Below are 15,707 nucleotides of genomic sequence, written 5' to 3'. Positions count from 1 at the left end.
GTATCTCATTACTAAGACCTAGCAACCTGGTTGTATCCTTTATAGGAAAAAAGAGTCAATGACGGAGGAAAAAGAGAAACCAGGAAAAAATAATGCTTAAGATCGAGAGTAAGGCCATGTTAACTAAGGAAAAATAGGTCATTGATGCTGAAGCAGAAACATTTGCTCCTAAGATGAGAGAGAAGGGAAGTGCTTAGGTTGGAGAGTACCTTGACCCCAACCAGTAGTTAAAGGTTGGGGTTGGATAAATTCAACGGATGGATAAAAGAAGCACAACCTCATCTTCAAGATGTCAAACCTATCATTGAGGGTGAGATTAATGAACTCTCAACCACAAGCCCACCATTCTCTCCCACATATCTAAGAGTGGGTGAGACAACACCACCATGTGAATAGCTACATAGGCAGAATGAGGGGGCCATGACTAGGCAAATGGCTCAAGAGCATTGGCATGGAGCCCATGAAGCCGAGGAGGGAAAGACAGATGGAAAATTGCTAACCACATTAATAACAACTCCTATGACATTGTCATTGGGAGAATTGCTTAGGCAAAACTCCGCACTTTGGCAAGAATTGAAGCGATGGGTGGAATGCATTAATGAACATAAATTGCAAAAAACTTCCCAGACCATGATTCTGTGACACACATACCAAGCCTAATGTTGAATCCAATGTCTAAGTCCGCAGAAGTACCTTTTGGGAGGACACTGAGATGCACGGTCTTACTTGTCATTGCCTTAGGAGATACTACACGAAAGGGAATAGTAGACACAGGAGCAAGGGTTAGTGTACTTAGTCACATGGTCCTACAAGCTTGGGAAAACCCATCGGTGGAAACTGCATAGTTTAATGTCACTCTAGCGAATGGGATGAAGGTTTGACCTTTCGGAGTTCTAAAGGACTGGCCTCTAAAGATAGAGAGAATCTAATTCTTTGTGAACTTCATAGTTATGAAGGGATTAGATTATGATATTCTACTAGGCAGGCCTTGGATGAGGAATGCTAGAGTGATAGAGGATCGAGGTAATGGCCTGATATTCTTGGGCAATAGATTAGAAGCAGTTTGAGTAGAGATGGACACTTGAAGAACCTCACTAGTGGACTTAGATGCCATCTCTACCTTGCTAAAATATGAATCAAGGACTAGAAGCAATTACTCTATTGAGGTACATTCCTTGCCTTGAGGATGAGCAAGACTGGATGCATGTATTGGCAACTATTGATCTCCCATTCATGGAGGATGAGGATGAATACATGCAAGCTGTAGACTCAGCTAGCTACCCTAAAAATGCCATCGCTTCTAACCTAATCACAATACCCTTGTGCACGATGGCCGAGAGTTCCATTAGCCAATCAATGCCAATCATCTACAGTGTCCTAGCAAACAAATTAGAACTTCACAAAATCTTTGAGTACCTATCAAGTGAGTTCGCAAGCTACCCAGTTGTTGCCAATTTAAAGCCCCTCAAGGATCTTATGGAAAGTAAAGAGTGGTAATGGACCAAGGTGTACGACTTAAACTTGTCATATAATTGGACTTTCATGAGAAATGTGGTAAAGCTTGAAAGTAGAAACCTTGCAAGTGACACACAGTTCTAGTATGAGGATTCTGTGATAATGAATACAAAGACTATTGTTCCACCACACTGAGAAGAGCGAAGAGAAAGTAGAGAACATAGAAAATGACATGGATGGAAGAGTGATTGAGCAAAATAGAGCAGGCACTAAACCTTGATAGGTTAATACATTTCAAGTAAGCAAAAGAGTTGCCAAGGTAGATTGCAATCAAGCTTGGCTAGAATGCCTAGAGATGGTAGACTATGAGAAAGTGACATTAGTTCATCCTTGCACCACACCATTATTTGGAGTGGAGTCAGGTTCAAAATTTCAAGCACCAGGGGAGACAACCTCTTCTAGTGAGGACGACGAGTACAATTCCAAGTTAGAGGGCGAACTTTGATAGTGACCTCGAAATACCAAAAAGAACGATCTTATGAATCTTGTAAGGAAGTTTACCAACGTGTTTGCATGGTCCTTAGGATGAGTTAACACGAATAGATCCAAGCATAGTGACTCATAACGTTCCCATGACCCTAGAAGTACTACCAATCAAGCAATGATCATATGAAATGAACCCTAAGCATGCATATGTAGCAAAGGAGGAGATTGATAAGCTATTGAAGGCACGATTCATTTATGAGATAAAGTACATAGACTAGGTGTCACCCATAGTCATAGTCATGAAAAAGAATGGGAAGATTCGATTGTGTGTAAACTATAAGAAGGTTAACATAGCCACTAAGAGAGACAACTATCCGTTACCATATACGGAGCACATGCTAGAGAGAGTGGTAGGAAAGGAAGCCTATAGTTTTTTGGATGGCTTCTCAGGCTATAACCAAGTGCAAGTCCATTCCAATGATAGGCACAAGATGGCATTTGCCACCAAATGGGAGGTGTTTGCCTACATAGTCATGCCATTTGGACTGACCAATGCTCCTGCTACCTTCCAACGCCTCATGTGTGCCATCTTCAAGGACATTGTCAAGAAATGGTTGAAAATATTTGTTGATAATCTGCGCGTCCATATCAACTAGAAAGAGCACTTGGAAAATTTGTGAATAGTCTTTGAATGGTGTTAGAAATACAACCTTATACTAAACCCCTTAATAAGGTGCCAGTTTTGGGTGAAGCATGGTTGCATTTTGGGGCACATTGTGTCGAGGAATGGGATAGCCACAAACTTCCCTAAAGTCAAGATGATTATATAGACCTTTCCCCTCAGACAAATTTCAAGGGAGTTCAATGTTTCTTAGGCCATATAGATACTGCTGGTGGTTTGTACTGAACTATGTGTTGATTGTTAGACCTTTATACAAGTTATTGATAGTATTCAAGTGGATTGAAGGATGTCAACAAGCTTATGAAAGGCTTAAACAAGATCTAACTTTAGCTCCTATCTTAAGAGCCCTAGATTGGTCCATTACCTTCCACATGCACATTGATGCATCAAAATTTGTTGTGGGGGTAGTGTTGTGCCAACCTCGTGAAAATAACCTAGACTATCCATTGAGCTTTGCTAGTAGACAACTCACTAAGATAGAAATGAACTAATCCACAATAGAGAAGGAATGGTTAGCTATGGTGTTCACCGTAAAGAAGTTTAGACACTATCTTTTAGCGACATTCTTTACCTTCTTTTTGGATTATCAGGCATTGCTTTACCTAGTAAACAAACCTTGCACAACAGGATGCATTGCTCGATGGTTACTTTTGCTTTTGGAATTCGATTTCTCTATGGTTGTATGCAAGAGCAAACAACATTATATGGTAGATCATATGTCTCGCATACCCACATGAGAAGCCGCGGGATAAGGAATTAGTGATGACCTACCAGATGCACATCTTTTTAGAATGTCTAGCGAATGAGATTTATTTAGAGTAGACCTCACACCATATTGGATGGATGACGGGGTCCACATCCTCGAGAATGGATTGCTAGAATGACCCATAGGAAAAGCTAGGTTAAAAAGACTAATCTTGAAGATCTAACCCTATAAGATGATTACAACTCAATTGTATTGGTCAGGATAGGATTAACTATTAAGGAGATGTGCCTGCGAACACAAAATCTATGATGTGCTCAAAGAAGCACATGGCGGGATTGCTAGAGGGCACTTCAGTGGAGACACTATAGTATGCAAGGTGCTCTAGTCTCAATTGTGGTGGCCAATGCTATTTTGAGATACAATTAAGTTTATGAAGCATTGTAATGAGTGCCAACAGACCAAAGTCCCTACTCGTAAGGACAAAATGGACTTGACCCCGATGATCATGCGCCAACCATTTGAGAAGTGGGGAATCGACTTCCTTGGCCAATTGGCCTTGCAACACAATATTCCAAAGTCAAGTACATTATTGTTTCCATAGACTACCTCACCAAGTGGGCGGAAGCTTGAGAAAATCACAAAGATGTTAGGACCATGGCCAAGTTCCTTTGGGAGCAAGTAATCTCACGATTCGGTTGCCCAGTAGAGTTGGTTAGTGAGACAAAGGCACACACTTCATTAATGAAGTGATCACTCTATCCACCTTCTTAATAATCCACAAAAATTTCTCACCATATTATCCTGAAGCTAATGGTCAAGCCGAATGCATGAACAAAATCTTGGTGAGTGTTCTAACGAAAGTAGTCTTTGCCTCATGCAGTGATTGGGACAAAAAGCTCATGGCAGCTTTATGGGCATATAGGATGACCTACATAATAGCCATAGGATAGACTCCATTTGGATTGATCTATGGGATTAAAGCTATTCTACCAATGGAATTCTTTGTTCCAAGCTTGAGAATAGTAGCCCAAGAGAGATGGGAGGGCCAAGAAGCATGGATAAATCGATTAGAAGACTTGGAACGCCTATTTGAGACTCGTCTCATTTCAACCCATGCCCTAATCTGTGAAAAGGCATGACAAAAGAGTTGGTTTGACAAACATGTCAAACAACAAGACTTTGGGCTAGGAGACTTAGTGTTGTTGTACTCTATCAAGGGACACAAGTAGAAAATGAAGTTTAGGGGATTGGGATCTTTCAAGGTTTGCAATATTAGTAGAATGTGGAATGTGGAACTTGAAACCCTAGAAGGAGAGGGCATATGTTTTTTCAACGGAAGTTGCATAAAAAAGTATTATCTTCGTCATATCCACTTCATGAACCTCCAATGATAGAACCATTGATGAACGTGAGGGTTGTAACCATCACTAAACTTGAGGAAGCGGATGAGGAAGTAGTAGCACTAGCCTACCTATGAATAACCATAACCACCCAAAAGGCATGCACCCTTGATGCCCTAATTGATGAGGGAGCCGACTCAAATATCTTAATTATCCGACTGCCATGGGACAACCCCAATTGCAACCAACTAATGCAAAACTTAGCCCGTTTGGGGGTAGTCCTATCCACTTTTGGAAAAATGCAAACTAATGATTTCTATCGAGACTGAGAACCTACCCATTGTATTTTATGTGTTGCCTAACAAGCAGGGTGTTGGTAATGAATCATTGCTGGGGCCCGTGTTCAAAAAACAAGCTCATTCTAGTGTTGATTGCGCATTGCAACACATCCACCTTACCATCAATAATGTTAGAATAGTAAATGGCTTTTAGCAAGGGCGCTACAATTGTGCCAAATCTTGTAGTGCCACTAGTAGCCAAAACCTAGTAACCCTAAGGAGGGGGTAGTACATCACAATGTAATCCCATAGTAACTTCATAGCCGAATCTAGAAACTACACCCAAAGCTATAGACCAAACACTCAAGGGGGGTCCCTAAGCATAGACTACAATGTCACAAATGTCAATCATTGGAAATGCATAGTGTCCATGCCTCAAATTCTAGGCCTAAATGGTGGAGTTGGCACTTCTATAGTTCACATGAGATTGAGCAGCACTTGGTTCCAAAAGCCCTGCTACAAGACCAAGGGTACTATGAGGGTAACACCCTGCTATGGTTGCTTAAAATCTCAAGTCTTATGTATGATCCTCAATCTCATGCCCCAAAAATTGAGGTTCAGAAATGTAAACCAAAATAGGAAAAAGGAAAAACTAAAAGAAAAGGTGCTCAATTCTTGAGTCCTCAAATGGTCTATTGACCCAAAGCTCAACCAAGAGACGACGAGCAACCGCTCATGAGTAAGCTCTTGCCTAATGACTCTAAGGTAATCACCACTACAAAACATGATGACAGTGTCAATCAAACTCCAAACCTCTTAAACCAAGCTTGCCATGCCCATTGAGAATCGTCAAGTGGAAGTACATGCACCATTCAACTAAACCCAAACCACCAACATGCCTTAGGCCATTGCAACCATGATGATCCATTCTTGAAGTGGCTTCCAACATGGCCATGGAAACACGAGGTGACTTGTAATGTGCATTTGATGATTGGACTCAACTTTCATGTTATTTGCTAGAAGTTATGAATGTTTGGACCTAGACCTACTTGATGAATCCATAGCAAGTGAGGTACATTCCTTGCTATCTTCTTGGGAAGAATACGAGTTCATTTTTACTAAGACCTCCACTATTGTAGATGAAATAATTGGCAATGAAATTTCATGAGAAGAGGTGTTAAGCCAAGGCTTTATCACCTCCTACAATGAAAAGTAAAATTCTCATGCCACCATAGGAACTTTCTAAAGTCCAATGACTAGTTGAGAGTCGAGTTTGAGTCCAATTTCATACACAAGTGGTATAATTTTCACCTTTCATGGGCTCCAGAAGGTTACCAAATCATGAACAATGCGGAGCAATGATGTGCCATCAAGACTTCTGAGTATGATCGGACTTATGTGGCCCCAACCTCATTTAGAGTGTTAGCCATAACAAGGAATCTGCCATTAGAAGACAATATCATGCTTCACCCATACTTGGATAAGATCCTAACGGAGGAGGAACTCCACATTGCAAGTCGACTCAACTTTGATGACCTTTTGATTGATGTATTAACTTATATCACACAAGTGGGAATTTGCCCATAGGATATGGATCGTTATCAACTCTCAAGTATAACCGCAAGCTCTACGACTGGCTCTTGAGAAAGTAAGGCACATGACAGATGCATTAGATTGTTATCAACTCTCGAGTATAACCACAAAATCTACGACTGGCTCTTGAGAAAGTAAGGCACATAACATATGCATTGAATGCCTATACACCTTGATTCCCACAATCCTAGGAAGGATTTTCATCCTTTCCAAGGGGGAGGGGGTAAAAGTGAAAAATTGATGAAAACTCAAAATAGGAATTGAATTTTAAAGGAAAGAATGAATGTGTAAAAATGTGTGGATTGATTAATGTGAGAATTCTCATTTTGTGGATTATATCCTTCATCATCAGACACTAATTTTTTTAATCACTTTACCTTTAGTGCAAGACATGCCCTTTAAAGAGAACTAATTGTGGGCTATTATTTGGCGATAGGAACCTAAATGGCAGGTCAATAGGATAAAGGCAATAGGCTAGAAGACATGGATTAGGCATGGAGATATGAGCACTCAACCAATTAAAATACCGTAGCATCCACAGTCTGGAAGGAGTGGGGACATTCGAAGAGGTAGTGGAATAGATGATAGAATGATGTAATCTTGCCAAGTACTTGGAAAAGGTGGATCAAGACATCGAAAACCATAGCAAATATACAAAATTCTTGAGAACTTTTGATGTCCAAAGGAATAGTGGCATGGTAGCCATCAGGAAAGAGACCTCTAGAAGAGTGGAAGTTGCCCTTAATCCAGAAATTGTGGAGAGGTCCTAGGATTAGTAGATAAGCGAGAGAAGAGGCTAAAGAGGGAAATATACTGGATGCTAGGAATGGACAAAAAGAAGGTATATGCAAATGATGGGATTAGCCTGACTGATATTCCTAACCCCACCATTTGACTGCAGGCAAAAATGGTCCATACCCTCTTCTCAAGCCAGAGATATAATGCTCTCATGAATAGAATAGGTGTACCATTACTTGAGAGACTTGCAATAAATGCCTTGGATGAGGTAAATTGGAATAGGCTATGTTTGGAAGACAATCTAGGCATAAAGAAAGATACTAGCCATAGCACCAAGGGTAGTAGGAGGGGAGCCTCTAGCTACTACCATAGCGGAGTTAGAGAGGAAAAATCTGCTTCCAAGGCTTCAACCATAGGATTTGGAGGAGTTCTAACAACCATAATTAAGGAAGCCCTAGAGAAGGCGGAAAGAGAAGTAGTAGAAGAGACCCCGGTGTAAAATATTACACGGCGCAGCGAACAGAATCTGAGAAAGAGATAGAGAGTACACAACAGATAAGAGGAGAATCAGTAAAATTCTTTAACTCCAAACAACTGATACAAAGATGGCTCTGTCCACCCGTGCGCTTCCACTGTGTGAAGCTTAGATGGCGATCTAGACAGAAGATAGGTGAAGAGCTTAAGGCTAGCTGGAACAACAACTCTGACTGGGTGAAAGATGAGTGTGAGATGGCTGCGAAGGGGTTTAGCTTTTATAGCCCGCGAAGGTCGTTAGGTCGGCCTGCTGACCGACCTACCATATGAGCCTCCACTAGTCGGCCAGGGAATATTCCAGGGAATATTCCCTTTACCATCGGGCCGGGGGCGCTGCCCCCGGACCCCCGCCAGGGGGGCCGCTGGCCCCCCTGGGACCCCCCAGCCAGGGGCCGCTTCCGCGGCCCCCGGACCCCACAATAGGGGCCCCTTTTAACTCCCTTACCACGCAACTCAATGCAATGTGCCTCGAGTTGCTACCAGCTTAACCACTCCGTCTAACCCAAAGATTAGACCCACAACAGTCACCTTTTTGCCATCCGGTCACATAGACCTCATCTGATATACAAGTCAGGACTCAACCAATGTCCGGGCTCACATTTGGCTTCTCCTCATAATGGGGGCCTTACAACTTTGAGCACCATGGATCATTGGTAGCACCTAATGAGGGTGGGGCATTGATCATATCTAACACCCCCCCTCAATGTCCACCCATAGGTGAACTATCTCCTCGGCCCAATGCCGAGTCTCTGAAGATGAACTTGAAGCAGATCCTTCGTAAGTGCTTTGGTGAAGATATCTGCTCCATTCTCCTCTGTTGGACAGTAGACCAATTCCATTATCCCATCCTCCATCAAATCACGCACATAGTGATACTGGATCTCTATATGTTTGGTGCGTGCATGAAACACTGGATTTTTGGCAATGGCGATGCAACTCTGATTGTCACATCTCAGCACAGTTGGTTCTTCATCCTGCACTCCCATATGCCATAGAATCCTTCTCAACCATACGGCCTCACATGCAGCAAAACAAGCTGCCTTGTACTCTGCTTCGGTAGAAGACAATGCCACTGTTGGTTGCTTCTTACTAATCCAAGAGAAAATTCCTGAACCCAAAGAGAAACAATAACCAGAAACTGACTTCCTGGAATCAATGTCTCCTGCCCAATCTGAGTCACAGTTCCCCACAAGAGAAGTTCCGAAACTGTATGTGATACCATAGTCAAGAGTTTTCTTCAAGTATCTGAGCACCCGCATCCCAGCCTTCCAATGACTCTCATGAGGTTTGTTTGAGAACCTGCTCAAAACACCAACAGCAAAACTGATATCTGGTCTGGTGTTACACAAGTAGATTAGACTGCCGACCAACCTCCTATACCTCCCAATGTCTGCTAGTGCTGATGTATCCTCAACGGATAACTTTACATTCACCTCCATAGGTGTAGCTATCTCCTTGCACTCGGTCATGCCAAATGCCTTCAAGATCTCCCATGCATACTTCTTCTGAGAGATGAAGATCTTTCCTGGCTCTTGCCAGACTTCAATCCCCAAACAATAGTGCAGCAAGCCCAAGTCTGTCATTTCAAACTCAAAACTCAAAGCCTTTCGAGTTTGGTTGATCATATCTTCATAGTCACCTGTAATAAGAAGGTCGTCCACATATAGGACAATCACTGCAGACTTTTTACCATCCCTGTAAACATACAAGTTAGCATCTGAGGCACATCTTTTGAAGTTTAGGTTTAAAAAGAACCTATCTATCCGTTGGTACCATGCTCTGGGGGCTTGTTTCAGCCCATACAATGCCTTCTTCAGTTTACACACTTTGTTCTCAGAATGGGGGGCCTCAAACCCTGGTGGCTGAGCCACGTACACCTCCTCCTTGAGGTCACCATTTAAGAACGCTGACTTAACATCCATTTGGTACACTGGCCACTTCTTGTGGGCAGCCACTGCAAGTACCGTGCGAATAGTGGTCATTCTGGCAGTTGGGGCAAATGACTCTTGAAAATCAAACCCTTCAACTTGTGAAAATCCTTGGGCAACCAGTCTAGCTTTGTACTTTTCTAAGGTACCATCAGCCTTGTACTTTACCTTCCAGATCCACTTGGTGCCAATAATCTTCCGCTTTGCTGGCCGATCCACTAGCTCCCAAGTGTCATTCTTCATTATGCTGTCATACTCCGCCTGCATAGCAGCCTTCCATGATGGATCTGCAAGTGCTTCTTCTAAGTCAGTTGGCTCCTTTACTTCTCTCATAATCTCAACCATCAAGGCCATGTTGACTATGTGAGCAGAAGCCCTCCTTTGCTCCTCTATTCTCTGAGACCTCCTTGGTCCGTCTGCCTTCTCCTCAACAGATGCAGGCATAGGATTATTGTGGTCATAGAGCTGCTTCACCCAGCGCGGCAATGGCTTTTCCGGTGGGGTGATGTCAGGTTGGTGAACTTTTTCCTCATCATCTGAAGATGATGCTTCCTCCTCCTTAAGGATAGGGATAGCTCTCGGGACAGGTTCATAGTGGACTACTTCTTCGCTTGATGATAAAGTGGAAGACCTTGCCTTCTCCTCCTCCACTGTATGCGGCTCCTCCTTGAACACCACATCACGGCTCGCGATGATCTTCTTTGCCTCTTGGTCATATAACTTGTAAGCCTTCTGCTCATCACTATAACCCAAGAAGATACATTTTCTGCTTTTTGGTTGTAACTTGTTTCTCTTCTCATCTGGAACATGTGCATAACATTCACATCCAAAAATTCTGAAATGTGAAACAGATGGTTTCTTACCAGTGTAAGCCTCATGAGGTGTTTTTCCCTTGAGAGCCTTTGTGTAGCTCCGATTTAGAATGTAGACTGCAGTATTAACAGCTTCAGCCCAAAAATGGTTAGGCAATCCCTTGCCCTTTAGCATGCATCTTGCCATCTCCACAATGGTACGATTCCTGCGTTCCACAACACCATTCTGCTGAGGTGTGTGAGGCGTCGTCAATTGACGCTTGATCCCTTTGCTCTTGCAAAAGCCTTCAAACTCCTTTGAGTTGAACTCACCACCACCATCTGTTCTAAATTTCTTCACACTTTGCCCTGTTTCATTCTCAACAAGTATTAGCCATTCTTTAAACTTACCAAAAGCTTGAGCCTTATCACGAAGGAAGTACACCCACATCTTCCTACTGTAGTCATCGACAATCAACATAAAATAAGAAGATCCCCCCAAGGCCTGTGTAGGCATCTTACCACACAAGTCAGCATGCACCAACTCTAGAGGAGCATGTGCTCTATTCTTGCTTTCTTGTGGAAATGCCTTTCTCTGTTGCTTGCCCATCATACAAGCTTCACATGGTTCCTTCAATTCAGTTATTGTAGGTAGGTGAGCAACCATACCTTGCTTTTGCATCTCCTTCAATACTGCAAATCCGATGTGTCCAAACCTTTCATGCCAAAGCTTACTTGTGCCCACTCCAGCGGTGGCTGTAAGAGCACTTAGCTCATACAGGTTGTTCCTCCTTTCTCCTTTGCCAACAATTGTGCCAGCACTATCAATAATTTCTGCACCTGTCTTCTTGAACCTTACTTCATGACCAAGATCAGTTATGGCAGCAACTGATAAGAGATTTCTTCTGATTTCGGGAACATACAACACATTTGAAAGCTTTTTGACTTCACCATTTGCAGCAACAAAAGAAATAGTACCTGTGCCCGCAGCAGGGCATTTAGCATCATTTCCAACCGTCACAGTGATGGATTCTTGTAGAGGCTGCATAGAACTGTATAGACCTTTCTTGTTGGTCATGTGACGGGAGGCCCAACTATCCAACACCCAAGAGTCAGTGGTAGATTCTTCTTGCGCCGAGGAGCACACTTCCTCAATGGTCGCCATGAATAATTCCAACTCTGCTTCAGCCGTATTGGCTGTCTCTTTCCCTTTACTTTTAAGGGTACCATTCTTTTCATCTGCCTTCTTGACACGACAATCTGCAATTGCATGTCCTTTCTTCTTACAGTAGAAGCACTCTCCTTGAAACTTCTTCTTGCCGCCCTTCTTCTTTTTGTCACCATCATTTTTGGTGGAGGAAACACCTTTGCCTTTTGCATTGGCAGAGAATGCAGCATCTCCATTGTTGCTTCCTTCTCGGGCTTTCAGCCTCAACTCCTCCTCCATTAATAATGCACAAAACTCCTCAAAAGTCAAAGCTTGAGGTCTCACCTGAGTATTAAGGGCAGTTACTAGTCCATCAAACTTTTGTGGACAAATTCGAAGACATCTCCGAGCTAGCTCTTCGCTAGTCTTTTGTATCCCAGCGCCAGCCATCTGGTCGCGCAGATTCTTAATCCGAGTGATGAATGCTTCAACCGTCTCTCCTTCAGCAAACTTCTCCGCTGCTAGTTGATTCTCCAAGTTTTGAATCCTTGTTTGGTTTCGTGTTTCATACTGACTCCTTAGTACATTCCAAGCCTCTGACGCTTTGGTTGTATGCTGAATCAGAGTCAAAACACTGTCAGAACAGCTTGTAACTAAGGCACACAATGCATCTGCATTCCTTCGTTTCCAAGCTCGTAGAAGATCTGCATTCGGAGGAATCATCACACTAGGATTTGATGGGTCGGGGGTAGGCTGTGGTTCTGCGTCAGTCCCCAGCACAGTCTCCAGAAGCTCATAAGAATCAAGGATAGTAGTAATTTTGAACTTCCACAAGGTGTAGTTTGTACCATCTAACTTGCCTTCGCTGAAGGTTGGTGGACGAATCCTCAGTGTTTGAATAGCCGGTACAGCAGCAGCACCTCCTGCACCGCTTCCTGATGCGCCAGAACTGCTTCCCGGAGTCGACATCGTTTCTCTTTGCTGTTGAAGCCTTTGCCTCTTGCACTCTCTCCGATCTCTAGAGCCCCCTGGGCTCTGATACCATGTAAAATATTACACGGCGCAGCGAACAGAATCTGAGAAAGAGATAGAGAGTACACAACAGATAAGAGGAGAATCAGTAAAATTCTTTAACTCCAAACAACTGATACAAAGATGGCTCTGTCCACCCGTGCGCTTCCACTGTGTGAAGCTTAGATGGCGATCTAGACAGAAGATAGGTGAAGAGCTTAAGGCTAGCTGGAACAACAACTCTGACTGGGTGAAAGATGAGTGTGAGATGGCTGCGAAGGGGTTTAGCTTTTATAGCCCGCGAAGGTCGTTAGGTCGGCCTGCTGACCGACCTACCATATGAGCCTCCACTAGTCGGCCAGGGAATATTCCAGGGAATATTCCCTTTACCATCGGGCCGGGGGCGCTGCCCCCGGACCCCCGCCAGGGGGGCCGCTGGCCCCCCTGGGACCCCCCAGCCAGGGGCCGCTTCCGCGGCCCCCGGACCCCACAATAGGGGCCCCTTTTAACTCCCTTACCACGCAACTCAATGCAATGTGCCTCGAGTTGCTACCAGCTTAACCACTCCGTCTAACCCAAAGATTAGACCCACAACAGTCACCTTTTTGCCATCCGGTCACATAGACCTCATCTGATATACAAGTCAGGACTCAACCAATGTCCGGGCTCACATTTGGCTTCTCCTCATAATGGGGGCCTTACAACTTTGAGCACCATGGATCATTGGTAGCACCTAATGAGGGTGGGGCATTGATCATATCTAACACCCGGAGCCATCGTCTATCTAAGAGGAGCATCACTCCCCTAGGCCAGCAAGCCTGACTATCTCACTTTCAGCAGGAGAATAGGTGGAGGAAAAATTCCACAAGGAACAATAGGACAATATAAAAAGAGGTGCTAATGAAAAGGAGATTGATTGACCCACTCAACAGCAAGAAACCTCGAGTGAGAGAACAATCAGCGAGCAAAAAGTCTCAGAGTTGTCGAGCTAAAGGGATAAAAAAGATCACTCTTAAAATCCCCATAAAAAGAACTTGGTACACCTCTAAAGAAAACATTGAGTTGCAAAGGGTAGAGAAGGAATTGAAAAGGTTTGAAGAACAACAATGGGAAAAAATAGGAAAAGGACGAAGAGAGATGAAGGTAATAAGACGAGGAGGAGATAGCCTTGGCCATTTGGAGATCAGTGGAGTAGCCCTGCCGATCTCAAGAATTGGCGATGATGAGCCTAGCACGAGATGGCATGCCAAGCACAAGAGCAACAACAAAAGAGGCAGGACCAAAACTAGTGGTGGTGGAAGGTAAGGGTAAAGCCCCCCTATATGCAATCCCACCAGTTGTGTGGCTAGCTCGACAATCACCTCGACATAAGGAATTACTAAAGGGACGGTCAATGAAGACAACATCATGGCTTGGGTGCAATACTTAGTGAGCATAGTGTAAGAAATTGCACCTACACCTAGCAAAGGAGCCCCCCTACAGGAACAAAGAGGCGAGTAAGGCTAATGTAGAATCATGCAAAGGGCTAAAAGGTACCTTGTTTAGAAGCATCAACTACTTTGGTGCCTTTAGTCATGTGCAACACTGAAGATCATGATGAATTGGTAAAAGAGTGTCAACGCCAACTTGATAAGATGATAGAGAAGAAAAAGGCCATGCTTGCAGATCTAGAAGAAGAGAAGATTTCCTTTGCAACCTATAGGGTAGAAAGAACAAGAGTGATGACCATCTTAAATAGGGAGATGATTGCATTGAAAGAGGCTTTGAAGGCAAGGGAAGGAGAGGAAAGCTTAAACGATTTGTACAATGAAGAAAGAGAGAACCGCACTATCCTAGAAAACATGTTTTCCTTCAACTCTAGGAAAAACATGTACTTAGAGCTAGAAATGGAGGAGGTGAAGAGGACAATAAAGGAGGCAAGGAAAGAGTTGTAGTAGGTAGCCAAGGACCCAAAGAGATGAGGAGACAACGAAGAGTTGGCAGAGCTGCACAACCAACTTCAAGCATCTCTCCACGAGCAAGCCATACTGAGGGAACACGTAGAACACAAAAATTAGGAGCATCAATAAATGCACACATTGTGGCGAGAACAAGAGCAAGTGATCACCACCTTAGCCCAGTACCAAAAAGGGCTAGAGTAGATGAAAGAGAAAGTAGAGTAATGGGTAGCCAAGAACAAAGATAGAGTCAAAGAATTAGCTTATAGGTTGGCCCACTCCAAGAGTGAATGCCTCATGATGGAGAGCAAAGGCACGGCTATCGAGATAGGAATGTTGGAGCAATAATGTGCCTTTTTGAGCATACTGTTGAATGTCACATAGTCAAGTGGAGAAGAAACACTTAAAGAAGTAAAAAGAAAACTAGAACTAGCAAGGAGAGTGCTACAACATGGACTCCATGCCAAGGCACCCAAGCCTAGCACCAGCTTGGGAGTAGAGGAGCAACAAGCCGATCTAATCTCAGCTAGCTTGACATAATAGAAACTTGTCTTATTAGGCCTTTGGGGAGCCAGAGCAGCAAAAAAAGTGCAGTTGCCTTAACAAGAGCCAATGTGGGAGGAAGTACTTGATCAGATTTGAACATAAGCTCACTACATTGATGTGTGGAAGAGTGCATACAGTTATGTGAGAGGTAGCCATAGCTCTCGGCTTGAAATGCTTGAAGCAATAAGGGATCTGTGGGTCTTGGTGGTTTGCCCACGAGGGTGAGAACATTGATGTTTTGAGCTTGCATTGCTCATTTGGCATTTGATTTTGTTCCAAGGGGTTACTTATGCTACTTGGATATTTTGCATTTGAGGAGAGCTTTGGGTTTATGAAATTAAGCTTACTTCATTGAGATTGTGGGACTCAATTGAGTTATGTCTATGCTCTCTGGATGCTATTTGGATGCAGTTGTTGCCTAGTGGACAGATTTGATTCATGCTTTGAGTCCACACTTATCTTTGTCATCAGGTTGTTGTCATCCTACTTGGCTATGTATTGAGCCTCTCTATACTTGCTAAATCTATTGTGTATT

This window comes from Lygodium microphyllum, chromosome 24 (genome assembly GCF_053477565.2).
Source record: "Lygodium microphyllum isolate KBCC chromosome 24, Lygodium_microphyllum_v1.1.10, whole genome shotgun sequence".
Lineage (NCBI taxonomy): Eukaryota > Viridiplantae > Streptophyta > Polypodiopsida > Schizaeales > Lygodiaceae > Lygodium > Lygodium microphyllum.
Note: the sequence above shows the minus strand (reverse complement) of the source record.